This window comes from Cibotium barometz, chromosome 28 (assembly GCF_041138505.1).
Source record: "Cibotium barometz isolate CiBa-2024 chromosome 28, ASM4113850v1, whole genome shotgun sequence".
Taxonomy (NCBI): domain Eukaryota; kingdom Viridiplantae; phylum Streptophyta; class Polypodiopsida; order Cyatheales; family Cibotiaceae; genus Cibotium; species Cibotium barometz.
The window spans coordinates 9,146,376-9,174,170 of record NC_141073.1 but is presented as its reverse complement, the minus strand read 5'-3'; positions in this window follow the sequence as shown (position 1 = coordinate 9,174,170).

Here is a 27,795-nt window from a genome sequence, read left to right as displayed (position 1 = left end):
GAAAAGAATTTGTCGTGCATGATTTTCTCCCTTGCTTCACAGATTAATGGATTTGACACCACTGTAATTGCAAGCAAGGAGGCTTTTCTGCTGAGCGCATCTACCACCACATTTTCTTTCCTCGATCGATACTTAATTTCAAAATCAAATTCCTACAGGGTTTGCATCCATCTCCTTTGACGCATGTTGAGATCCCTTTGGCTGAAGATCCACTTCAAACTTTGATGATCTGTCATCATCAAGGTGGTGAACCTCTGTCCCAAAAGATAATGTCTCCACAACTTCACAGCATAAACTACTGAGAGTAACTCCAAGTCATGGATGGCATAATTTCTCTCATGTGTTCTGAGTTTTCTGGATTCATAGGCCACTGCATGACCTTCCTGCATAAGAGCACCGCCTAAGGCAAACCCACTGGCATCAGTAACTACCTTAAAAGATTTGGTAAAATCTGGCAATTTAAGAACAAGGTTGGTTACTAAGGCTGTCTTCAATTTATCAAAGGCACTTTGACACATTGCAGTCCAGTGAAAAAGGGTACTCTTCTTGAGAAGGTTAGTTAAAGGGGATGCTATCTGAGTATACCTGGGTATAAAGATCCTATACCATCTTGTTAATCCTAGGAATCCTTTGACTTCCTTTACTGTCTTGGGTTCCGACCGATCTACAACGGCTTGGATCTTTGTGGGGTCAAGAGAAATCCCATCTTTTGACACTATGAATCCCAAGTATTCCACCTGGTCAACAGAAAAAGAACACTTGCTCTTTTTTACAAAGAGTTGGTGTTTCCTTAGGATTTCCAGGACCTTGCGCACATGATCTTCATAATCTACAGCATTCTTTGAGTATACCAAGATATCATCAAAGAAGATAAGAATAAAATCATCCAAGAATTCTTTGAGAATATCCTGCATAAGACGATTAAATATCACGGGGGTATTAGTCAATCCAAACAGCATGACTTTGAACTCATAATACCCATAGTGAGTATTGAATACTGTCTTCGGGATGTCCTGTTCCTTGATTCTGATCTGGTAGTACCCGGATTTGAGATCTATCTTTGTGAACATTTGGGTCCCACTTAACTGATCCAGAAGTTCATCAATCCTAGGGATAGGATACTTATTTTTAATTTGTTAATTGATTCAATCCTCCGTAGTCAATACAGAGTCTTAACATTCCATCTTTCTTCTTTTGAAAGAGAACGGGCACACCCCAAGGTGAGACACTGGGTTTGATGAATCCTTGCTCTAACAGTTGTCTTAACTATTCCTTAAGTTCTATGGCTTAAGGTCCTTGTATTTTGTATGCACGCTGGGCTACTGACTGAGCTCCAGGGGTTAACTCGATCTCATGATCTACTTAGCGAGATGGAGGCATCTCAGTCAGCTCTTTAGGGAACACATCTGCATACTCACTTAACCACTATGGTTCTTTAGCCTTGCATTTTATGTCTACTGGATTCATTTTAACGACATAAACAACTTGCCTCTTTCTGAGCCCTTTTAACAATTTAGAAGTCTTGACTAATTGCAATACTGGGGATCCGCAAATTCTAGTTCTTTGAATTTTATTCCTGTGAAGGTCAAGGAAAGAGATGATTCCTTTGTGACAATGAATGTCAGCCTGATTCTTATGGAGCCAATCCATTCCAAGGATTTCATCATAGACTCCCAAGGGTAGGACTCTGATCAGATCGAGAGATGGATAAGTAGTTTACTGGCCGCCCTCTCATAGTCACGGTCTAACCAAAATCATTCAGTTTATTTCTAACTTTGCTTCCAAGGATTTTCTTCAAATAAATATCTACTGAACTTCTAAGCATAAGAAAATTCCAACTTTATGAATTTCATTCTAACTATAATAGATTAAGAAATGGTTTTATATGAGAATATCAAATTTTTATGAAAATACTCTTCTTCCATTTAATCTAATTTTGGGTAAATATCAATTTGGTGATTTATCTACATAAAATATCTAAAGATATTCTTCTACCAATTTAATTTATCAACCCTAATTCTCTAGGTGGAATTATGGTGAAAATTCCTCTTTTGTCACCAACATTTAATTTAAACCTTTCCCTACTTAAATACCACAAAAATTCTTCTTTTAATTAAATATCCATTTTTAATTATGCCAAGAATTTCACTTTTACCATATAAATGATTGAATTCCAAATGTCATGGGAATTCCTCTTTTATCATTTAAAAATTTCTCATGCTGCATAAAATAAATTTATCTAAAATTTCTCTTTAAATTAAATAAAAATATCCATTATTTCAATTATGCCAAGAATCCACTTTTACCGTTTAAATCAGTGAATTCCAAATGTCATGGGAATTCCTCTTTTATCATTTAAAATTTCTCATGCATAAAATAAATTTATCTAAAATTCCTCTTTAAATTAAATAAAAATATCCATTATTTTAATTATGCCAAGAATTTTCTTTTTACCATTTAAATGGAATTCCAAATGTCATGGGAATTCCTCTTTTATCATTTAAAATTTCTCATGCATAAAATAATTTTATCTAAAAATCCTCTTAAAATTAACTAAAAATATCCATTATTTTATATATGCCAAGAATTCCACTTTTACCATTTAAATGATTGAATTCCAAATGTCATGGGAATTCTCCTTTTATCATTTAAAATTTCTCATGCATAAAATAAATTTATCTAAAATTTCTCTTAAAATTAAATAAAAAAATCTATTATTTTAATATATCAAAATTTCTCTTTTTTTATTTAATTACATGGATCTCCATTATCATGGGAATTTTGCTTTTTGCATAAAAATAAAAAATTACCAAAAATTTCTCTTTGCTAATTACCAAAAATTTCTCTTTGCTTTAATTAATTATTTATGCATAAATACTAAAAATTAGTTTCTCATGAATATGATGAAAATCATTCTTTTAGCATAGGATGTCCCACCTTAAAATATGGTAGGAATTCCTCTTTTAGCATTATGCATAAAAATAAGATATGTATTAATTTCTAAAAATTTTACCATAGCTTCGCTGCTATTACAGATAATTTTTACTTTTTCTAGAAAAGAATAAGATTTTATAATACAATTATGATAGAAGAACTATCCTTAAACTTAAATCCAAATTATGGAATTAAATCATAAATTTACCATAATTTTATTAACATAAAAGCATAAAAATAATATTTTCTTAACCTCTAGCTTAACAAGCTTAGAGTTTGGTTTTGAAATAAGAATTTATCAATGAGAAGCATTCTTTTTCTAAAGAATTAGCCATAGGAATGAATATTGCTTTGGGAGAGAGATATATACATAAAAAGCATTCAAAATAAGCATAAAGATTAACTTTTTATGATTAATCATTAAAGTTCTTAGAGAAAGCTTGATTTGTATTAAAAACAACAACGAAACTTCTCAAGCTTGAGAGGGGTTGAGAAGTGAAATCATTTGAGAATATTAACAAAAACCATGAAATTCCTTCTTACCTCTAGGTTTGGCTTGCTTCTTTATCTAGAAGTGAAGCCCCCAACCAATCAATTGGTTTAGTGAGTTGAGAAGAAAGCTTCAAGAGTTGTTGAAGAGAGAGAGAAGCTCCAATCTCTCGAAAAGTAGAGGATTTTTAAGGGATAATAAAAAATATGATTATTTTAATGTAATACTGGCATGGTATAGCTCACAGTTGAGAATACAAAAGAATGAGGGTCTATTTATAGGTGAGGGAGGTCACTAGCTGAGTCCAATTAGATTCTAGAATTTTCCAGCTTCAATTTGGACAAGATTTGGACCAGTTTAGCTCCCATTTTGATCGAGTTTGATCGAGGAGAGATAAAATATCTCAATTTTTTTGGATTAAAAAGCCTACCTCAAAGGTCCCCCTCTCCTTACCAAGGTGTCAAAAATTCATCATTCCTCTAAAATATCTCGTTCACAGGACCCCTAGCCGGTTCTCATGCAAAATAAATTTAGACACATCACTTACGTACCCAATATATGAAATTTCCTTTTGTAGATTCAACTGTCTTTAAAGCAGACTTGAAATGAAACCATAGTATTTCGAATCATAATCCTCCAAAATATCCAGATCCAATTTCCAACTTTTCCACTTTCCAACCATAAAATCCAATTTTAGTCATTCCTTCCTCAACGTACCTATGGGCATCATCGGCAACCAGAACGTTCACCACCTGCTCACTCAAGGGCCTTTTCAATAGTCCCTAGCCCATAGTACCTAGGAATATAATCACATAAAAACCATATGGACTCTCAGTGGGAGATCAGTAAGATCAACCACAAGACTAACTCATTTTCTTTCTAGACGCACGCGCGGGTATCTATAAAAAAAGACCACTTTATTTATAATTCAAATCCAACTTTAGATCCAACTGAATTCTGGGGTTCCTTAAAGTTTGCCCAACCCTCACAGAATCCTGGGTTAAAAGTCCCTTCTATAAGAAGAACATAGAGAACTCATTATCAGAACATAGTTCATTCATATCCTTAACACAATAATGGTCCATCAAACCAGTAATTTCATTTGAACACTTCTCCCATGAAAATTTCAGTTATTTAGGTTCTCAATTTGTCATTCCTCTCAATTGGGTCTACTGGATCAAAGGTCAAACTGCGAAGCTTAATCTACTAATCTCATAGTGATGTGCTGAAAGCCATAATCATCTTCCAAGTTACTAACATCATCACTGGGATTCTCTCCATTCATCCTCATTGTGGCTTTATTCAACTTATCTTCTTTCAACCAGAATTCAAAAATCATCTTTCAATCAGAATCCAAATCAATTCATCAATTCTCAACCAGAATTCTAAAATCATATCAACCAGCATCCGAATTCATCATCTGGGATAGCATTTTTGCTTATAACTTCAAGGTCTTAGATTCACTCATATATATTGTTAGTAACGAGCTGTAGCCATACCCACGATATATACGGGTAGTCATGGTCCTAGGAGTTATAACTTCAAGGTCTAAGATTCACTCATATATATTGTTAGTAAAGAGCTGCAGTCATACCCACGATATATACGGGTAGTCATGGTCCTTGGAGTTATAAGGTAAACACCATCATATCTAAGCCTCAAGCAAGTCAGGGATTCCACACAATTGTGGTACTTCTATGTAAAAACCCAATTCTCGATTGATCTGAATATCAATTTGTATGAATTTCATCACACAATTACAATCTTTTCTTGGTAACTCATAAATTTTTGACATTTCTTGCTTCTTGGTTGATCAATTTCAACCAATTCGCTCTAATACTAGCTGAAAGATCCCTGCCCCCTCTGCACATTGAATTCTCGGGTGCTAGCAGCGGAAGTAGCAACTTCTTGCACAAGGCAAAGCCTCCCACTTGGGGCCTCACCCACGAATGTCTGGACAAGAGACTAATCCATCGGTTCTTCGAAAATTGAAATCAGAAAAGAAACTTTCCTGGCCCAAAAAGCATAGGCGATTCCAACCAAGAGAATTACTCTAACGTAGTGAAAGGCTTTAACTTCCCTTTATCATTCCAACCAAACCTGCGGATCACATGACTGGATCAAGGGAGGAACTTGCACTTGGATCATAAAGATCATAGAGACCAACGCTTTTTTCCTCATCAAAGAGGCACAGCCGTTGGTTCTTTTCCATAGAACAAGGATTATCCATGATTTACTTCAACTAATGTAACTTGAACAGAATTGAATTCTAATTATAGGGATCTATCAGTCGAGCCTAACCCCATCTAGTCCCATGGGTTAGCCAACCCCATCTAGTCCCATGGGTTAGCCAACCATTGTATTGATAGGATCCATTATGAAAATTTGGGTATGTTTTGTCCCGGGTACTAGGAAAAAGAGTTCACAGGATCCCTAGCCGGCACTCATGCAAAATATAATTTAGACACACCACTTACGTACCCAATATATGAAATTTCCTTTTGTAGATTCAACTATCTTTAAAGCAGACTTGAAAAGAAACCATAGTATTTCGAATCATAATCCTCAAAAATATCCAGATCCAATTTTTAACTTTTTCACTTTTCAACAATAAAATCCAATTTCAGTCATTCCTTCCTCAACGTACCTATGGCATCATCGGCAACCAGAACGCTCACCACCTGCTCACTCAGGGGCCTTTTCAATAGTCCTTAGCCCATAGTACCTAGGAATATAATCACATAAAAACCATATGGACTCTCAGTTGGAGATCAGCAAGATCAACCAACAAGATCCATGTAAAAGAGCCATGAACTCATCTGTTGAAGACTAGCAATGCCAATCAATTAGATCCATGCCCGTGTTCAGAAAACAACTCTAACTCATTTTCTTCCTAGACGCATGCGCGGGTATCCGGGGCGAGCATCGTATGGTCAGCACCCTCTAGGTTCCTTAGTAAGTGACCTAGCACTTCACTCATAGGTTACTTCCTTGGTCCCTTATCCACCATACTGAAAGCTCACCATTTTAATCGAAGGGAGGCTGGTCAAGACCTCAGCAAGCGAACCTTGCCACGCAAGACGTCCTTCATTGACTCTCCGTCAGCTGTTGTGCAAACTTTTCACTTAGGTCCTCACGACCTCATTCAACAAGATAATCAGAATGCTCCCCCAGCATTCTTGACATAAAATAATCTTTTAAAAATAGGTTTCATATACAAATACAGTTTTCAACAAACTCCACATTATTCCACGTCATTTCTCATCGCATCATTCCACATCTATTCACGTCTATTCCGATCGTCCTACATCCATTCACATGATTTCCATATCCAATCACATCCATTCACATCATCCTAGATCCATTCACATCCATTCACCTCCATTCACATCATATCACATCATATCCATATCCAATCACATCCATTCACATCATCCTAGATCCATATCACATCCATTCACATCCATTCACCTCCATTCACATCATATCAAATCCATTTACATCTGTTCATACCCATTCACCTCCATTCACATCATATCAAATCCATTTACATCTGTTCACATCCAATCACATCCATTCACATCATATTAAATCCATTTAATGTGTTCACATCCAATCACATCCATTCACATCCATTCACATCTGTTCACATCCTTTCACATCCGTTCACATCCACTCACATGTGTTCACATCCATTCACATGTGTTCACATCCATTCACATGTGTTCACATCTGTTCACATCCTCTCACATGTGTTCACATCCATTCACATCTGTTCACATCCTCACATCTGTTCACATCCTCTCACATGTGTTCACATCCATTCACATCCATTCACTCAGGTTGAAAGTACAGTTACTCTACTTTTGATACTGATAGAACTTTTCTAAGTTTTCGCCAATTCCTTGGCTTAGTTAAAGGTAACTTTTTTCTCGATTCCATTAAATCTAAAGTATCAGAGTGTTGTTGAAGGCTTAAAAAGGTAAAATAAATTTTATCAGAACTTTATAATAAAAACTCAGAAAGAGCATTTACGTATTGTGTTTTCATTCCTTAAGCTTCATTAATGAAGACTTTTAATCGATGAATTGGATTTTATAGATGGACGTCCCATGTTTAAATCTAAATTTCCGTTCACTTTTTGGATACTTGATCCTCTTAGGGATTCCACATTCCTTTTCCAGGGAATCTAGGAATAAATCAATCATACGTTCATTCAACTAAGCGTGTTTCTGGTCTTTTTCTGCAAAACCCTTTTCCCGTTCAGAAAGTACTCCAAAATTCTATTTTCTAAGAATCTAGACATATACTTCGAATTTCCAAAGGTTAAATGTATTCTTAATTCTTCTTTTTTATTATTATTAAGAAATATCCAAGTTTTCTCGATGAATATTTTCTCATTCTTTCTCAAATTTCTCAAAATAAGATATACTCAATATTCTTCTTTTTGAATAAAAGATTCATGGGATTTACAAAATCATTTATACCCATATTTCTTCTTTCAGTATAAACACTAATCAAATTATTTAAATGAATCATTTCCATAATTCTCCTAAATTGAATGATTCTAGGAAAAAAATGTGCATAACCTTCTTTATTTTTCTATCAATTGGATAATGCTCAAAACTCCTCTTTTTGCATAAAATTACTATGCATGTAAAAATAGATATAACAAAAATTTCTCTTTTCTCTATTTAATTAATTATGCATAAATTCTATAAAAGAAATTTTCATAAAAATGATGAAAATCATTCTTTTAGCATAGGAATATCTATGCCTAGAACATGATAGGAATTCCTCTTTTGCTTTATCAAAATTATGCATAAAAATAAGATTTATCTTTTTTTAAGGACATTTTACCATAGCTTTGCTACAATTACTGAGAATGTTCAATTTTCTATTCTAAAATGGAAATATGATAGGAACTCTTATTTTAGACTAAAATTAAATTATGCATACATAATATAAATATAATCATAATTATAAGCATAATTATGGATAAATCTCTTGATTATTATAAAATAACCATTCCTCATTTCTAAAAATGTTAGCATAACCCTCTTTCAATTTAGAATGAGTTAATATGATTTTTCTTACTCATAATCAAGCTAAAAAGAATTAACCATCATTTTTACTAGATTAAAAATCATGAAAATATCTAATCTCTTTCTCTAGCTTATCAAGCCTAGAGTTTTGATTAAAATAAAGTGATTATCATTGAGAATCATCCTTCTAACAAGGATCTAATCATAAAGATGATTAATCTTTCCAAAAGAGAGATTTTCTTAAAGGAAACATTATAATTAAGCATAAAGATGATTTTCTTTCCAAAAGATGATTTTCTTTCCAAAACATTATAATTAAGCATAAAGATGATTTTCTTAAAGGAAACATTATAATTAAGCATAAAGATGATTAATCTTTCCAAAAGAGAGATTTTCTTAAAGGAAACATTATAATTAAGCATAAGGACTAGCATTAATCTAATTAAACATTATGAATCATTGGAAAACTTCATTTCAAGAGAAAACCATTCCATTGAAATCTTCTGAAGCTTTAGAGGGGTTGAGAAGAAGAAAATCATTGAGAGGAATAGAAAAAACCATTAAACTAATTAGAGCTTACCTTTGATTTTGGCTTGATTCTTTGGATAGAAGTGAAGCCCACAAGCAAGTCCTTGGCCACCAAGAGGGGGAGGGTAATCTTCAAGAGAGGATGGAGAATAGAGAAGCTCCAAAGCTCCCAGGAGAAGAGGCAAATAAAGGGATAATAGAAAGTACACTAAAATGAAGATAATAATGGCATGTAAATTCACAAAGATGAAAATACAAAGGAATGAGGGTCTATTTATAGGTGAGGGAGGCCACTAACCAATTCCACTTGGGTTCTAGAGGCTTCCAGCTTCAGTTTGACCTAATTTGGACAAGTTTTGGATCAGTTTGGCTCCCTTTTTTATCCACCAGTTTGCACCAAGAGAGAGGAGGGATGAAATATCTTGATTTTTTTAAATTTTAAATGTTAAGCAATGATGATAATAAAGGTGCCTGCTTGATGGGGCTCTCCCTCCTTTTATTGAGGTGTCAAAAATTTATCATTTTACTAAAATATCTCTTTTTTACTAATAAACCTTAATTTTTAACTAATAAACACTGTACTCAATCAACTCTTCATCTTATGTGAGCATTTACTCATTTATAGGGTATTTCATTTTATTCTTTACATTTTTATGATCACAACACGTAGATTAATCCTATTGGCCCTTTGGAACCTTATTTGAACCAGCTTAATCCAAATTTTTTTAAAAATGTGGACCCTTAGGCTAAGGTCTCTTATACACATATTTAATTAATTCCTAATGCACATTGGAAAATTCATTTTGAACTTTTGTTCTAGGGGAATTCATCTTAGATATTAGGAAAATTTTTGTATCCAAAGATATCTCAATTTTGAATTATCTCTCTCTAGACATTTTCTCTCTCAAGGCCAAAACAGGGTAAAATAAGATCTTTTTCCATTTCTGAGGGCGGGGTGATTACAAGAGATTGAAGAGGCGGTTCTTACACCTTTAAGTAGGGAGAAATCTTACATCCTACCCTACTTAAGAAACGCGAGATGTCCTCATCTCACAGCTGGAGGATAATCTCTTTCTTCTTCTATCACTTCCAGCATTACTGCCTTGGAAGTAGATGGCCAATTTGGGAATATCTCTCTTTGACTTCCCCTATTCTGAGGAATTCTGAGGCGGAGGTCTTGCATTGCTTTGCATTGAAGCTGAGGGTTGGTTAGGGGATCTACCTCTGGGGTTTCCCTCATTTTGTCGGTAAGGACCTTGATTACTCTGGAAGAAGGAAGGAGTTGGCATCTGGAATCTTGGTCCTTGACTTCCTTGTCCTGAAACCTTGATCCAAAAGAAGTTGGGCAATCCATACTGCGATGTCCGTATCCTTAATAGTTAAAGCATTTAACTTCTTTGTTCAAGGGTTGAACTTCTCAAGTTAAATTCCAGGGGATTGTGTTCTCGGAAAAAGACCCTTCTTCCATTCTGGAACTTCCTATATCCTGAGTTTGACCTTGTTGTCTCTTAGGAGGCGGAAAGTTGGAATCACCTTTCGGAGCTAGGAATCTTTTGAAAGATGATGGCGGGACCTTGACAACAAAGGCCTTAGTGAAATCCTTTGCCATTCGTATGGCTTTAGGCATAGAAACTGGCTTGGCATTCTTCACCAGGGTATTCAAAGGTTTGTTCATTCCCCGAAAATGAACCTGGCCATGAGCTCTTCTTCATCCAGTGGTGGTGGGCGAGTATTTGAGGAGGAGAGCAAATGCCTGATGGTATTCCTCCGTGGTTCGTGGTCCGTGGTTCGGCTTCGCTGGGTTAGCTCCAGGAATTCATTCATCTTAGTTTCTAGGAAGCCAGGAGGACAGAATCTCTTCCTTAAGTAAGCTTTGAGATCATTCCATGCTTGGGTGTTCCGATCCAAACAGTTTGTCTCACAGTGGTTCCTCCATGCTACCCTGGCTATTTCTATGATTTTCAGCCTCACAAGAGCCACCTTAATTTTATCATTGTATCTAGTGACATCGAAGTATTCTTCCATGGCTTCGATCCACTTCTCTACTGTTTCCAAGTGCTCCCCTTCACCTTTGAAAGGTCTAGGCTGAGAAAATCTATGAAGAGCTTTGCGAACATCTGGATGATCAAGCTCTTCCTCATCAAGTTGAGGGTTAGCATTTCTACCACGACAACCTCGATCCATGATCCTATCAATACAAAAAATCTTTGTTAAGTCTCTTTTTTCCAACTTAACCACCAAGACGCTCAGGTGAAAAGACCACTTTATTTATAATTCAAATCCAACTTTAGATCCAACTGAATTCTGGGGTTCCTTAAAGTTTGCCCAACCCTCATAGAATCCTAGGTTAAAGATCCCTTCTATAAGAAGAACATAAAGAACTCATTATCAGAACATAGTTCATTCATATCCTTGACACAATAATGGTCCATCAGACCAATAATTTCATCTGAACACTTCCCACGGAAATTTCAGTTATTTAGGTTCTCAATTTGTCATTCCTCAATTGGGTCTACTGGGTCAAAGGTCAAACTTCAAACAATCTATCTCAGCACAATCCACTAATCTCATAGTGATCTGCTGAAAGCCATAATCGTCTTCCAAGTTACTAACGTCATTACTGGGATTCTCTCCATTCATCCTCATTGTGGATTTATTCAACTTATCTTCTTTCAACCAGAATTCCAAAATCAATCAGAATCCAAATCAGTTCATCAATTCTCAACCAAAATTCTAAAATCATATCAACCAACATTCGAATTCATCATCTGGGATAGCATTTTTGCTTATAACTTCAAGGTCTTAGATTCACTCATATATATTGTCAGTAAAGAGCTGTAGCTATACCCACGATATATACAGGTAGTCATGGTCGTTGGAGTTATAAGGTAAACAGCAGCATATCTAAACCTCAAGCAAGTCAAGGATTCCACACAATTGCGGTACTTCTATTTAAAAACCCAATTCCCAATTTATGAATCTTCATTCTGAATATATCAACTTGTATGAATTTCATCACACAATTATAATCTTTTACTGGTAACCGATAAATTTCTGACATTTCTTGCTTCTTGGTTGATCAATTTCAACCAATTCCCTCTGATTCCAACTAAAAGATCCCTGTCCCCTCTGCGCATTGAATTCTGGTGTGCTAGCAGCGGAAGTAGCAACTTCTTGCATAGGGCAAAGCCTCCCACTCGTCGGGGCCTCGCCCACCACGAATGTCCGGACAAGAGACTAATCCATCGGTTCTTCAAAAACCGAAATCAGAAAAAAACTTCCCTGGCCCAGAAAGCATAGGCGATTCCTCTACTAGGAGAATTATTCTAACGTAGTCAAAGGCTTTAACTTCCCTTTTTATTCCAACCGAACCTGCGGATCACATGGTCGGATCAAGGGAGGAACTTGCACTTGGATCATAGAGACCAACGCTTTTTTCCTCGTCAAAGAGGCACAACCGCCGTTGATTCTTTTCCATAGCACAAGGCTTATCCATGATTTACTTCCACTATCGTAACTTGAATAGAATTGAATTTCAATTATAGCGATCCATCAGTCTAGCCTAACCCCATCTAGTCCCATGGGTTAGCCAACCGCCCAACCATTGTATTGATAGGATCCATTATGAAAATTTGGTTATGTTTTGTCCCGGGTACTAGGGAAAAGAGTTCACAGGACCCCTAGCCGGCACTCATGCAAAATAAAATTTAGACACATCACTTACGTACCCAATATATGAAATTTCCTTTTGTAGATTTAACTATTTTTAAAGCAGACTTGAAATGAAACCATAGTATTTAGAATCATAATCCTCCAAAATATCCAGATCCAATTTCTAACTTTTCCACTTTCCAACCGTAAAATCCAATTTCAGTCATTCCTTCCTCAACGTACCTATGGCATCATCGGCAACCAAAACGCTCACCACCTGCTCACTCAGGGGCCTTCTCAATAGTCCCTAGCCCATAGTATCTAGGAATATAATCACATAAAAACCATATGGACTCTCAGTTGGAGATCAGCGAGATCAACCAATAAGATCCATGTAAAAGAGCCATGAACTCATCTGTTGAAGACTAGCAAGGCCAATCAACCAGATCCATGCCCGTGTTCAGAAAACAACTCTAACTCACGCGCGGGTATCTATCAGAAAAGACCACTTTATTTATAATTCAAATCCAACTTTAGATCCAACTGAATTCTAGGGTTCCTTAAAGTTTGCCCAACCCTTACAGAATCCTAGGTTAAAAGTCCCTTCTATAAGAAGAACATACAGAACTCATGATCAGAACATAGTTCATTCATATCCTTAACACAATAATGGTCCATCAGACCAATAATTTCTTCTAAACACTTCCCACGGAAATTTCAGTTATTTAGGTTCTCAATTTGTCATTCCTCAATTGGGTCTACTGGATCAAAGGTCAAACTGTGAACAATCTGTCAGCACAATCCACTAATCTCATAGTGATATGCTAAAAGTCATAATCGTCTTCTAAGTTACTAACATCATCAAATTGGGATTCTCTCCATTCATCCTCATTGTGGCTTTATTCAACTTATCTTCTTTCAACCAAAATTCAAAAATCATCATCTTTCAATCAGAATCCAAATCAATTCATCAATTCTCAACCAGAATTCTAAAATCATATCAACCAGCATTCGAATTCATCATCTGGGATAGCATTTTTGCTTATAACTTCAAGGTCTTAGATTCACTCATATATATTGTCAGTAAAGAGCTGTAGCTATACCCACGGTATATACGGGTAGTCATGGTCCTTGGAGTTATAAGGTAAACACCATCATATCTAAGCCTCAAGCAAGTCAGGGATTCCACACAACTGCGGCACTTCTATGTAAAAACCCAATTCCCAATTTATGAATCTTCATTCTGAATATCAATTTGTATGAATTTCATCACACAATTACAATCTTTTACCGGTAACTCATAAATTTTTGACATTTCTTGCTTCTTGGTTGATCAATTTCAACCAATTCGCTCTGATACCAGCTGAAAGATCCCTGCCCTCTCTGTGCATTGATTCTCGGATGCTAGCAGCGGAAGTAGCAACTTCTTACACAAGGCAAAGCTCCCACTTGGGGCCTCACCCACGAATGTCCGGACAAGAGACTAATCCATCGGTTCTTCGAAAACTGAAATCAGAAAAAAAACTTCCCTCGCCCAAAAAGCATAGGCGATTCCAACCAAGAGAATTATTCTAACGTCGTGAAAGGCTTTAACTTCCCTTTTTTATTCCAACCAAACTTGTGGATCACGTGGCTGGATCAAGGGACGAACTTGCACTTGGATCATAGAGACCAACGCTTTTTTCATTCCAACCAAACTTGCGGATCACATGGCTGGATCAAGGGAGGAACTTGCACTTGGATCATAGAGACCAACGCTTTTTTCCTCGTCAAAGAGGCACAGCCGTTGATTGTTTTCAATAGAACAAGGATTATCCATGATTTACTTCAACTATCGTAACTTGAACAGAATTGAATTTTAATTATAGGGATCTATCAGTCAAGCCTAACCCCATCTAGTCCCATGGGTTAGCCAACCATTGTATTGATAGGATCCATTATGAAAATTTGGTTATGTTTTGTCCCGGGTACTAGGGAAAAGAGTTCACAAGATCCCTAGCTAGCACTCATGCAAAATATAATTTAGACACACCACTTACGTACCCAAAAGATGAAATTTCCTTTTGTAGATTCAACTATCTTTAAAGCAGACTTGAAATGAAACCATCGTATTTCGAATCATAATCCTCTTAAATATCCAGATCCAATTTCCAACTTTCCAACAATAAAATCCAATTTTAGTCATTCCTTCCTCAATGTACCTATGGCATCATCGACAACCAGAACGCTCACCACCTGCTCACTCAGGGGCCTTTTCAATAGTCCTTAGCCCATAGTGCCTAGGAATATAATCACATAAAAACCATATGGACTCTCAGTTGGAGATCAGCAAGATCAACCAACAAGATCCATGTAAAAGAGCCATGAACTCATCTGTTGAAGACAAGCAAGGCCGTCCTTCATTGACTCTCCGTCAGATGTTGTGCAAACTTTTCACTTAGGTCCTCACGACCTTATTCGACAAGACAATCAGAATGCTCCCCCAACATTCTTGACATAAAACAATCTTTTAAAAACAAGTTTCATATACAAATACAGTTTCCAACAAACTCCACATTATTCCACGTCATTTCTCATCGCATCATTCCACATCTATTCATATCTATTCCCATCGTCCTACATCCATTCACATCATTTCCATATCCAATCACATCCATTCACATCATCCTAGATCCATTCACATTCATTCACCTCCATTTACATCATATCACATCATATCCATATCCAATCACATCCATTCACATCATCCTATATCCATATCACATCCATTCACATCCATTCACCTCCATTCACATCATATCAAATCCATTTACATCTGTTCATATCCATTCACCTCCATTCACATCATATCAAATCCATTTACATCTGTTCACATCCAATCACATCCATTTACATCCATTCACATCCTTTCACATCTCTTCACATCCATTCACATGTGTTCACATCCATTCACATCTGTTCACATCCTCTCACATGTGTTCACATCCATTCACATCCATTCACTCAGGTTGAAAGTACAGTTACTCTACTTTTGATACTAATAGAGCTTTTCTAAGTTTTCGCCAACTCTTTTCTGGATTCCATTAAATCTAAGGTATCAGAGTGTTGTTGAAGGCTTAAAAAGGTAAAATAAATTTTATCAGAACTTTAAAATAAAAACTCAGAAAGAGCATTTACGTATTGTGTTTTCATTCCTTAAGCTTCATTAATGAAGACTTTTAATCGATGAATTGGATTTTATAGATGGACGTCCCATGTTTAAATCTAAATTTCTGTTCACTTTTTGGATACTTGATCCTCTTAGGTGTTCCAGATTCCTTTTCTAGGGAATCTAGGAATAAATCAATCATACGTTCATTCAACTAAACGTGTTTCTGGTCTTTTTCTACGAAACTCTTTTCTCGTTCAGAAAGTACTCCAAAACTCTATTTTCCAAGAATCTAGACATATACTTCGAATTTCCAAAGGTTAAATGTATTCTAAATTCTTCTTTTTTCTGATTAAGAATTATCCAAGTTTTCTCGATGAATATTTTCTCATTCTTTCTTAAATTTCTCAAAATAAGATATACTCAATATTCTTCTTTTTGAATAAAAGATTCATGGGATTTACAAAATCATTTATACCCATATTTCTTCTTTCAGTATAAACACTAATCAAATTATTTAAATGAATCATTTTCATATTTCTCATAAATTGAATGATTCCAGAAAAAAAATGTGCATAACCTTCTTTATTTTTCTATCAATTGCATAATGCTCAAAACTCCTCTTTTTGCATAAAATTTACTATGCATGTAAAAATAGATATAACAAAAATTTCTCTTTTCTCTATTTAATTAATTATGCATAAATTCTATAAAAGAATTTTCCATAAAAATGACGAAAATGATTCTTTTAGCATAGGAATATCTATGCCTAGAACATGATAGGAATTCCTCTTTTTGCTTTATTAAAATTATGCATAAAAATAAGATTTATCTTTTTTTAAAGGACATTTTACCATAGCTTCGCTACAATTACTGAGAATGTTCAATTTTCTATTTTAAAATGGAAATATGATAGGAACTCTAAAATTAAATTATGCATACATAATATAAATATAATCATAATTATAAGCATAATTATGGATAAATCTCTTGATTATTATAAAATAACCATTCCACATTTCTAAAAATGTTAGCATAATCCTCTTTCAATTTAGAATGAGTTAATATGATTTTTCTTACTCATAATCAAGCTAAAAAGAATTAACCATCATTTTTACTAGATTAAAAATCATGAAAATATCTAATCTCTTTCTCTAGCTTATCAAGCCTAGAGTTTTGATTAAAATAAAGAGATTATCATTGAGAATCATCCTTCTAACAAGGATCTAATCATAAAGATGATTAATCTTTCCAAAAGAGAGATTTTCTTAAAGGAAACATTATAATTAAGCATAAAGACTAGCATTAATCTAATTAAACATTATGAATCATTGGAAAACTTCATTCCAAGAGAAAACCATTCCATTAAAATCTTCTCAAGCTTTAGAGGGGTTGAGAAGAAGAAAATCATTGAGAGGGATAGAAAAAACCATTAAACTGATTAGAGCTTACCTTTGATTTTGGCTTGATTCTTTGGATAGAAGTGAAGCCCACAAGCAAGTCCTTGGCCACCAAGAGGGGGAGGGTAATCTTCAAGAGAGGATGGAGAATAGAGAAGCTCCAAAGCTCCCAAGAGAAGAGGCAAATAGAGGGATAATAGAAATTAAAGATAATAATGGCATGTAAATTCACAAAGATGAAAATACAAAGGAATGATGGTCTATTTATAGGTGAGAGAGGCCACTAACCGATTCCAACTGGGTTCTAGAGGCTTCCAGCTTCAGTTTGACCCAATTTGGACAAGTTTTGGATCAGTTTGGCTCCCTTTTGATCCAGTTTGCAGCAAGAGAGAGAAGGGATGAAATATATTGTTTTTTTTGAATTTTAAATGTTAAGCAATAATGATAATAAAGGTGCCTGCTTGATGGGGCTCTCCCTCCTTTTATTGAGGTGTCAAAAATTTATCATTTTACTAAAATATCCCTTTTTTTACTAATAAACCTTAATTTTTAACTAATAAACATTGTACTCAATCAACTCTTCATCTTATGTGAGCATTTACTCATTTATAGGGTATTTCATTTTATTCTTTGCATTTTTATGATCCTCACAACAGGTAGATTAATCCTATTAGCCCTTTGGAACCTTATTTGGACCTATTAGCCCTTTGGAACCTTATTTGGACCACCTTATTTGGACCACCTTAATCCAAATTTTTTTAAAAATGTGGATCCTTAGGCTAAGGTCTCTTATACACATATTTAATTAATTCCTAATGCACATTGGAAAATTCATTTTGAACTTTTGTTTTAGGGGAATTCATCTTAGATATTAGGGAAATTTTTGTATCCAAAGATATCTCAATTTTGAATTACCTCTCTCTAGATATTTTCTCTCTCAAGGCCAAAACAGGGTAAAACAAGATCTTTTTCCATTTCTGAGGGGGGGATGATTACAAGAGATTGAAGGGGCGATTCTTACATCTTTACATATCAAAAGCTAGAGGGAGAAATCTTACATCCTATCCTACTTAAGAAACACGAGATGTCCTCATCTCACAGCTGGAGGATAATCTCTTTCATCTCTTTCTTCTTCTATCACTTCCAGCATTACTGCCTTGGAAGTAGATGGCCAATTTGGGAATATCTCTCTTTGAGTTCCCCTATTCTGAGGCATTCTGAGGCGGAGGTCTTGCATTGCTTTGCATTGAAGCTGAGGGTTGGTTAGGGGATCTACCTCTGGGGTTTTCCTCATTTTGTCGGGAAGGACCTTGATTACTCTGGAAGAAGGAAGGAACTGGCATCTGGAATCTTGGTCCTTGACTTCCTTGTCCTGAAAACCTTGATCCAAAAGGAGTTGGGCAATCCATACTGCGATGTCTATATCCTTAATAGTTAAAGCATTTAACTTCTTTGTCCAAGGGTTGAACTTCCCAAGTTGAATTCCAGGGGATTGTGTTCTGGAAAAAAGACCTTTCTTCCATTCTGGAACTTCCCATATCCTGAGTTTGACCTGGCCATGAGCTCTTTTTCATCCAGTGGTGGTGGGCGAGTATTTGAGGAGGAGAGCAAACGCCTGATGGTATTCCTCCGTGGTTCTTGGTCCGTGGTTCGGCTTCCCTGGGTTAGCTCCAGGAATTCATTCATCTTAGTTTCTAGGAAGCCGGGAGGACAAAATCTCTTCCTTAAGTAAGCTTTGAGATCATTCCATGCGTGGGTGTTCCGATCCAAACAGTTTGTCTCACAGTGGTTCCTCCATGCTACCCTGGCTGTTTCTATGATTTTCAGCCTCGCAAGAGCCACCTTAATTTTATCATTATATCTAGTGACATCGAAGTATTCTTCCATGGCTTCGATCCACTTCTCTACTGTTTCCAAGTGCTCCCCTTCAACTTTGAAAGGTCCAGGCTGAGATAATCTATGAAGAGCTTTGCGAACATCTGGATGATCGAGCTCTTCCTCATCAAGTTGAGGGTTAGCATTCCTACCACGACGACCTCGATCCATGATCCTATCAATACGAAAATTCTTTGTTAAGTCTCTTTTTTCCAACTTAACCACCAAGACGCTCAGGTGAAAAGACCACTTTATTTATAATTCAAATCCAACTTTAGATCCAACTGAATTCTGGGGTTCCTTAAAGTTTGCCCAATCCTCATAGAATCCTGGGTTAAAGATTCAAGAACATAAAGAACTCATTATCAGAACATAGTTCATTCATATCCTTGACACAATAATGGTCCATCAGACTAATAATTTCATCGGAACACTTCCCACAAAAATTTCAGTTATTTAGGTTCTCAATTTGTTATTCCTCAATTGGGTCTACTGGGTCAAAGGTCAAACTTCAAACAATCTATCTCAGCACAATCCACTAATCTCATAGTGATCTGCTGAAAGCCATAATCGTCTTCCAAGTTACTAACATCATTACTGGGATTCTCTCCATTCATCCTCATTGTGGATTTATTCAACTTATCTTCTTTCAACCAGAATTTTGAAATCAATCAGAATCCAAATCAATTCATCAATTCTCAACCAAAATTCTAAAATCGTATCAACCAGCATTCGAATTCATCATCTGTGATAGCATTTTTGCTTATAACTTCAAGATCTTAGATTCACTCATATATATTGTCAGTAAAGAGCTGCAGCTATACCCACGATATATACAGGTAGTCATGGTCGTTGGAGTTATAAGATAAACAGCAGCATATCTAAACCTCAAGCAAGTCAGGGATTCCACACAATTGCCGTACTTCTATGTAAAATCCCAATTCCCAATTTATGAATCTTCATTCTGAATATCAATTTGTATGAATTTCATCACACAATTACAATCTTTTACTGGTAACCGATAAATTTCTGACATTTCTTGCTTCTTGGTTGATCAATTTCAACCAATTCCCTCTGATTCTAGCTAAAAGATCCCTACCCCCTCTGCGCATTGAATTCTTGTGTGCTAGCAACGGAAGTAGCAACTTCTTGCATAGGGCAAAGCCTCCCACTCGGGGCCTCGCCCACGACGAATGTCCGGACAAGAGACTAATCCATCGGTTCTTCAAAAACCGAAATCAGAAAAAAACTTCCCTGGCCCAGAAAGCATAGGCGATTCCTCTAGGAGAATTATTCTAACGTAGTCAAAGGCTTTAACTTCCCTTTTTTATTCCAACCGAACCTGCGGATCACATGGCCGGATCAAGGGAGGAACTTGCACTTGGATCATAGAGACCAATGCTTTTTTCCTCGTCAAAGAGGCATAACCGTTGATTCTTTTCCATAGAACAAGGCTTATCCATGATTTACTTCAACTATCATAACTTGAATAGAATTGAATTTTAATTATAGGGATCCATCAGTCCAGCCTAACCCCATCTAGTCCCATGGGTTAGCCAACCGCCCAACCATTGTATTGATAGGATCCACCATTATGAAAATTTGGTTATGTTTTGTCCCGGGTACTAGGGAAAAGAGTTCACAGGACCCCTAGCCGGCACTCATGCAAGTTAAAATTTAGACACATCACTTACGTACCCAATATATGAAATTTCCTTTTGTAGATTCAACTGTCTTTAAATCAGACTTGAAATGAAAACATAGTATTTAGAATCATAATCCTCCAAAATATCCAGATCCAATTTCTAACTTTTCCACTTTCCAACCATAAAATCCAATTTCAGTCATTCCTTCCTTAACGTACCTATGGCATCATCGGCAACCAGAACGCTCACCACTTGCTCACTCAGGGGCCTTTTCAATAGTCCCTAGCCCATAGTACCTAGGAATATAATCACATAAAAACCATATGGACTCTCAGTTGGAGATCAGCAAGATCAACCAACAAGATCCATGTAAAAGAGCCATGAACTCATCTGTTGAAGACCAGCAAGGCCAATCAACAAGATCCATGCCCGTGTTTAGAAAACAACTCTAACTCATTTTCTTTCTAGATGCACGCGCATGTATTTATCAGAAAAGACCACTTTATTTATAATTCAAATCCAACTTTAGATCCAACTGAATTCTGGGGTTCCTTAAAGTTTGCCCAGCCCTCACAGAATCCTAGGTTAAAAGTCCCTTCTATAAGAAGAACATACAGAACTCATTATCAGAACATAGTTCATTCATATCCTTAACACAATAATGGTCCATCAAACCCGTAATTTCATTTGAACACTTCCCACGAAAATTTCAGTTATTTAGGTTCTCAATTTGTCTTCCCTCAATTGGGTCTACTGGATCAAAGGTCAAACTGCGAACAATCTGTCAGTACAATCCACTAATCTCATAGTGATGTGCTGAAAGCCATAATCGTCTTCCAAGTTACTAACATCATCAAACTGGGATTCTCTCCATTCATCCTCATTGTGGCTTTATTCAACTTATCTTCTTTCAACCAAAATTCAAAAATCATCATCTTTCAATCAGAATCCAAATCAATTCATCAATTCTCAACCTAAATTCTAAAATCATATCAACTAGCATTCATATTCATATCAACCAGAATTCTAAAATCATATCAACCATCATTCAAATTCATCATCTGGGATAGCATTTTTGCTTATAACTTCAAGGTCTTAGATTCACTCATATATATTGTCAGTAAAGAGCTGCAACTATACCAGCTATACCCATGGTATATACGGGTAGTCATGGTCCTTAGAGTTATGAGGTAAATACCATCATATCTAAGCCTCAAGCAAGTCAGGGATTCCACACAATTGCGGTACTTCTATGTAAAAACCCAATTCCCAATTTATGAATCTTCATTCTAAATATCAATTTGTATGAATTTCATCACACAATTACAATCTTTTAGTAGTAACTCATAAAATTTTGACATTTCTTGCTTCTTGGTTGATCAATTTCAACCCATTCGCTCTGATACCAGCTGAAAGATCCCTGCCCCCTCTGTGCATTGAATTCTCAGGTGCTAGCAGCGGAAGTAGCAACTTCTTGGGCAAGGCAAAGCCTCCCACTTGAGGCCTCGCCCACGAATGTTCGGACAAGAGACTAATCCATCGGTTCTTCGAAAACTGAAATTAAAAAAAAAACTTCCCTTGCCTAAAAAGAATAGGCGATTCCAACCAAGAGAATTATTCTAACATCGTGAAAGGCTTTAACTTCCCTTTTTCATTCCAACCAAACCTGCAGATCACATGGTTGGATCAAGGGAGGAACTTGCACTTGGATCATAGAGACCAACGCTTTTTTCCTCGTCAAAGAGGCACAGCCGTTGATTCTTTTCCATAGAACAAGGATTATCCATGATTTACTTCAACTATCGTAACTTGAACATAATTGAATTTTAATTATAGGGATCTATCAGTCGAGCCTAACCCCATCTAGTCCCATGGGTTAGCCAACCATTGTATTGATAGGATCCATTATGAAAATTTGGTTATGTTTTGTCCCGGGTACTAGGGAAAAGACTTCACAGGATCCCTAGCTGGCACTCATGCAAAATATAATTTAGACACACCACTTACGTACCCAATATATGAAATTTCCTTTTGTAGATTCAACTATCTTTAAAGCAGACTTGAAATGAAACCATAGTATTTCGAATCATAATCCTCAAAAATATCCAGATCCAATTTCCAACTTTTTCACTTTCTAACAATAAAATCCAATTTCATTCATTCCTTCCTCAACGTACCTATGGCATCATCGACAAACCAGAACGCTTACCACCTGCTCACTCAGGGGCCTTTTCAATAGTCCTTAGCCCATAGTGCCTAGGAATATAATCACATAAAAACCATATGGACTCTTAGTTGGAGATCAGCAAGATCAACCAACAACAAGATCCATGTAAAAGAGCCATGAACTCATCTGTTGAAGACCAGCAAGGCCAATCATCCAGATCCATGCCCGTATTCAGAAAACAACTCTAACTCATTTTCTTCCTAGACGCATGTGCGGGTATCTGGGGCAAGCATCGTATGGTCAGCACCCTCTAGGTTCCTTTTAGTAGGTGACCTAGCACTTTACTCATAGGTCACTTCCTTGGTCCCTCATCCATCGTACCGAAAGCTCACCATTTTAATCGAAGGGAGGCTAGTCAAGACCTCGACAAGACCTCGGCCAAACCTTGCCACGCAAGACGTCCTTCATTGACTCTCCGTCAAATGTTGTGCAAACTTTTCACTTAGGTCCTCACGACCTCATTCGACAAGATAATCAGAATGCTCCCCCAACATTCTTGACATAAAACAACCTTTTAAAAACAAGTTTCATATACAAATATAGTTTCCAACAAACTCCACATTATTCCACATCATTTCTCATCGCATCATTCCACATCTATTCATATCTATTCCCATCGTCCTACATCCATTCACATCATTTCCATATCAAATCACATCTATTCACATCATCCTAGATCCATTCACATCCATTCACCTCCATTCACATCATATCACATCATATCCATATCCAATCACATCCATTCACATCATCCTAGATCCATATCACATCCATTCACCTCCATTCACATCATATCAAATCCATTTACATCTGTTCATATCCATTCACCTCCATTCACATCATATCAAATCCATTTACATCTGTTCACATCCAATCACATCCATTCACATCCATTCACATCTGTTCACATCCTTTCACATCTGTTCACATCCATTCACATGTGTTCACATCCATTCACATCTGTTCACATCTGTTCACATCCTCTCACATCTGTTCACATCCATTCACATCCATTCACTCAGGTTGAAAGTACAGTTACTTTACTTTTGATACTGATAGAACTTTTCTAAGTTTCTGCCTAGTTAAAGGTAACTTTTTTCTCGATTCCATTAAATCTAAAGTATCAGAGTGTTGTTGAAGGCTTAAAAAGGTAAAATAAATTTTATCGGAACTTTATAATAAAAACTCAGAAAGAGCATTTACGTATTGTGTTTTCATTCCTTAAGCTTCATTAATGAAGACTTTTAATCGATGAATTGGATTTTATAGATGGACGTCCCATGTTTAAATCTAAATTTTCGTTCACTTTTTGGATACTTGATCCTCTTAGGGATTCCAGATTCCTTTTCCAAGGAATCTAGGAATAAATCAATCATACGTTCATTCAACTAAGCGTGTTTCTGGTCTTTTTCTTGGGAAACCCTTTTCCCGTTCAGAAAGTACTCCAAAATTCTATTTTCCAAGAATCTAGACATATACTTCGAATTTCCAAAGGTTAAATGTATTCTAAATTCTTCTTTTTTCTGATCTTTCTCAAATTTCTCAAAATAAGATATACTCAATATTCTTCTTTTTGAATAAAAGATTCATGGGATTTACAAAATCATTTATACCCATATTTCTTCTTTTAGTATAAACACTAATCAAATTATTTAAATGAATCATTTTCATATTTCTCATAAATTGAATGATTCCAGAAAAAAAATGTGCATAACCTTCTTTATTTTTCTATCAATTGGATAATGCTCAAAACTCCTCTTTTTGCATAAAATTTACTATGCATGTAAAAATAGATATAACAAAAATTTCTCTTTTCTCTATTTAATTAATTATGCATAAATTCTATAAAAATTTTTTTCATAAAAATGACAAAAATGATTCTTTTAGCATAGGAATATCTATGCCTAGAACATGATAGGAATTCCTCTTTTTGCTTTTTAAAATTATGCATAAAAATAAGATTTATCTTTTTTTAAAGGACATTTTACCATAGCTTCGCTGCAATTACTGAGAATGTTCAATTTTCTATTTTAAAATGGAAATATGATAGGAACTCTTATTTTAGACTAAAATTAAATTATGCATACATAATATAAATATAATCATAATTATAAGCATAATTATGGATAAATCTCTTGATTATTATAAAATAACCATTCCACATTTCTAAAAATGTTAGCATAATCCTCTTTCAATTTAGAATGAGTTAATATGATTTTTCTTACTCATAATCATTTTTACTAGATTAAAAATCATGAAAATATCTAATCTCTTTCTCTAGCTTATCAAGCCTAGAGTTTTGATTAAAATAAAGAGATTATCATTGAGAATCATCCTTCTAACAAGGATCTAATCATAAAGATGATTAATCTTTCCAAAAGAGAGATTTTCTTAAAGGAAACATTATAATTAAGCATAAAGACTAGCATTAATCTAATTAAACATTATGAATCATTGGAAAACTTCATTCCAAGAGAAAACCATTCCATTGAAATCTTCTCAAGCTTTAGAGGGGTTGAGAAGAAGAAAATCATTGAGAGGGATAGAAAAAGCCATTAAACTAATTAGAGCTTACCTTTGATTTTGGCTTGATTCTTTGGATGGAAGTGAAGCCCACAAGCAAGTCCTTGGCCACCAAGAGGGGGAGGGTAATCTTCAAGAGAGGATGGAGAATATAGAAGCTCCAAAGCTCCCAGGAGAAGAGGCAAATAGAGCTCCCAGGAGAAGAGGCAAATAGAGGGAGAAGAGGCAAATAGAGGGATAATAGAAATTACACTAAAATGAAGATAATAATGGCATGTAAATTCACAAGGATGAAAATACAAGGGAATGAGGGTCTATTTATAGGTGAGGGAGGGCACTAACCGATTCCAACTGGGTTCTAGAGGCTTCCAACTTCAGTTTGACCCAATTTGGACAAGTTTTGGATCAGTTTGGCTCCCTTTTTGATCCAGTTTGCACCAAGAGAGAGGAGGGATGAAATATCTTGATTTTTTTTAAATTTTAAATGTTAAGCAATGATGATAATAAAGGTGCCTACTTGATGGGGCTCTTCCTCTTTTTATTGAGGTGTCAAAAATTTATCATTTTACTAAAATATCTCCTTTTTTTACTAATAAACCTTAATTTTTAACTAATAAACACTGTACTCAATCAACTCTTCATCTTATGTGAGCATTTACTCATTTATAAGGTATTTCATTTTATTCTTTGCATTTTTATGATCACAACACGTAGATTAATCCTATTGACCCTTTGGAACCTTATTTGGACCACCTTAATCCATTTTTTTTTGAAAATGTGGACCCTTAGGCTAAGGTCTCTTATACACATATTTAATTAATTTCTAATGCACATTGAAAAATTCATTTTGAACTTTTCTTTCAGGGAAATTTATCTTAGATATTAGGGAGATTTTTGTATCCAAAGATATCTCAATTTTGAATTACCTCTCTCTAGACATTTTCTCTCTCAAGGCCAAAACAGGGTAAAACAAGATCTTTTTCCATTTCTGAGGGGGGGATGATTACAAGAGATTGAAGAGGCGGTTCTTACACCTTTACATATCAAAAGTTGGAGGGAGGAATCTTACATCCTACCTCACTTAAGAAACGTGAGATATCCTCATCTCGCAACTGGAGGATAATCTCTTTCATTTCTTTCTTCTTCTATCACTTCTAGCATTACTGCCTTGGACGTAGATGGCCAATTTTCCCTATTCTGAGGCAGAGGTCTTGCATTTCTTTGCATTGAAGCTGAGGGTTGGTTAGGGGGTCTACCTCTAGGGTTTCCCTCATTTTGTCGAGAAGGACCTTGATTACTCTGGAAGAAGGAAGGAGCTGGCATCTGGAATCTTGGTCCTTGACTTCCTTGTCCTGAAAACCTTGATCCAAAACGAGTTGGACAATCCATACTATGATGTTCGTATCCTTAATAGTTAAAGCATTTAACTTCTTTGTTCAAGGGTTGAACTTCTCAAGTTGAATTCCAGGGGATTGTGTTCTAGGAAAAAGACCTTTCTTCCATTCTCGAACTTCCCATATCCTGAGTTTGACCTTGTTGTCTCTTAGGAGGTGAAAAGTTGGAATCACCTTTCGGAGCTAGGAATCTTTTGAAAGATGATGGCGGGACCTTGACAACAAAGGCCTTAGTGAAATCCTTTGCCATTCGTATGGCTTTAGGCATAGAAACTGGCTTGGCATTCTTCACCAGGGTATTCAAAGGTTCGTTCATTCTCGGAAAATGAACCTGGCCATGAGCTCTTCTTCATCCAGTGGTGGTGGGAGAGTATTTGAGGAGGAAAGCAAACGCCTGATGGTATTCCTCCATGGTTCGTGGTCCATGGTTCGGCTTCCCTGGGTTAGCTCCAGGAATTCATTCATCTTAGTTTCTAGGAAGCCGGGAGGACAGAATCTCTTCCTTAAGTAAGCTTTGAGATCATTCCATGCTTGGGTGTTCCGATCCAAACAGTTTGTCTCACAGTGGTTCCTCCATGCTACCCTGGCTGTTTCTATGATTTTCAGCCTCGCAAGAGCCACCTTAATTTTATCATTGTATCTAGTGACATCGAAGTATTCTTCCATGGCTTCGATCCACTTCTCTACTGTTTCCAAGTGCTCCCCTTCACCTTTGAAAGGTCCAGGCTGAGATGATCTATGAAGAGCTTTGCGAACATCTGGATCGAGCTCTTCCTCATCAAGTTGAGGGTTAGCATTCCTACCACGACGACCTCGATCCATGATCCTATCAATACGAAAATTCTTTGTTAAGTCTCTTTTTTCCAACTTAACCACCAAGACGCTCAGGTGAAAAGACCACTTTATTTATAATTCAAATCCAACTTTAGATCCA